Raw genomic sequence first — 1,849 nt, 5'->3', positions numbered from 1 at the left:
TTATCTAAACACTGATTACAAACATGACTATAGTTGGATTTCAGTCACAAAAAGAACACCCTCCTTCACCAGTAGCACAGGTCATTTATGACAGTTTTCTGGGCTGGCTTCCTTACCAGAGCCACATTTTGAGTACACAGCTTTGTACTTCAGATGGGGCTTAAAATTGCTACCACTAGAAACCATGGAGGAAAGATTAGTTGTGTGGGTTAATGCCAGGCCCACTCCATGGCCAGGGGCAATAGTTAACACACCCTATAATTATGTGAGTGTCAGAATGGTTCACAGATATCAGGGAAGAGCCAACCTAGGTGAAAAGGAATTGGGTCACTGACAACTGCTAGTGGAAATGATCACAGTTATTTCCCAGCTCACTCCAGGGAAAATTCCAGCAAACACATACCCTAAAATCTGACTCAAGATGTTTGCTCAAAGGCCAGATAGTACTGGAGTAAAAGCAGGTCGACCTTGGTTCAATCCATGGCACTGAATGTGGACTCACCCATACTGCATATAGTTCCTCAGGCACCACCAGGCTTGACCCCTAAGCATAGTGAGGAGTAGTACCTGGTCACCACCAGGTGTGGCTCCCAAACAAATAAACAAGCAAACAGACAAATAAAGACTGCTCAAGTTAATGAACAGTTGAAGAAGCAGAACTAGGCAACCAAGAAAAAGAATTGGGCTCTATAAAGAACTCTGAAGAATTCACTGCTCTAGGGGCTGCAGTGGTTAGAGCATTTTGCCTTGCATGTGACCGACCCACGTTTAATCTATGGCATTTCATATGGTTTCTCTGAGCACATAGCCAGGAGTAACCCTGAGCACCATTGATTGTGGTCCACCCACCCCTCAAATTCACTGCTATAGCTCCTTCCTGACATTCACTTCCCACTTCTGGCCAGTCATTGGTCTTCTCCCATAAGTATGAGAAGATGTTTTCCCATAAGTATGGGAAGAAAACATCTTGCACTGTCTTTTGAAGTGAGCCCCTACATCTCTGGGAATTGTACTGTCAATCAGTCAGATTAACTTCCTTTTAAATCCAATTGCTTTTAGGTCTGAAAGATAATAACTGAGAATGAGAAATTCTCATTTCTTACTAGATAGAGTAAGTTGATGATCTCAGTGTCAAAGGGACCTTCATTTTCACCAAGTTTTCCCAATCTCCTAAACACACACACTTTGCTTCAGCCTGGAAAGGTTTCACAAGTATGTGACAAGACAGAGGAAGACAATAAATCCTTTTCATATATACAGTAAGTGCAAACATCCCACAAGGCTTTAGAGAAGGGAAGAGTTGGTCACCTGTGTTCAGATCTCTCATGTGAGAGAAAATAATGCATCCCCAGCAATGGTCAGTCCAGGGTGGGGTTACACCTAGATTCACAACCTAATTCCTTCTCAGCAGAATTATAAGTCTAGAGCTAAAAGAACAATACTTTTGATCCTTGTTCTGATCTTTTATCATGGTGCATCCCTCCCTCCTCTGCTCCCATTCTCACAAGCTAAGGTAAATGCTGGCTACTCAATAAGGCTGATGCAGAGACCAAATATTCTAGTTCTCCTGGGATTAAAAAGGTCAGTAGTTCAGGGAGCAGCATTATGTGGACCAAGAGGAAACAAGGTCCCCAGTGAACTTGGCAGCAAAGGAGAAGGCATTGGGGCAGGCTAGAGCCTCCTAGAACTAACCAAGGACCTTTCCTTTTAGGCTGCATTCTCTCACCACACAGTTTAAAAGGAAATATCAGAGGAGTTGGAGCCTCCCAGGTGTTGTGTGTGAAGGAAGCTGGGCTGAGGTTCTCATAATTGACAGAAAAGTAAAGAGGAAACTGGCAAGTAGCTGAGA

Source organism: Suncus etruscus, chromosome 11, assembly GCF_024139225.1.
Source record: "Suncus etruscus isolate mSunEtr1 chromosome 11, mSunEtr1.pri.cur, whole genome shotgun sequence".
In the NCBI taxonomy this organism is placed as follows: domain Eukaryota; kingdom Metazoa; phylum Chordata; class Mammalia; order Eulipotyphla; family Soricidae; genus Suncus; species Suncus etruscus.
Note: the sequence above shows the minus strand (reverse complement) of the source record.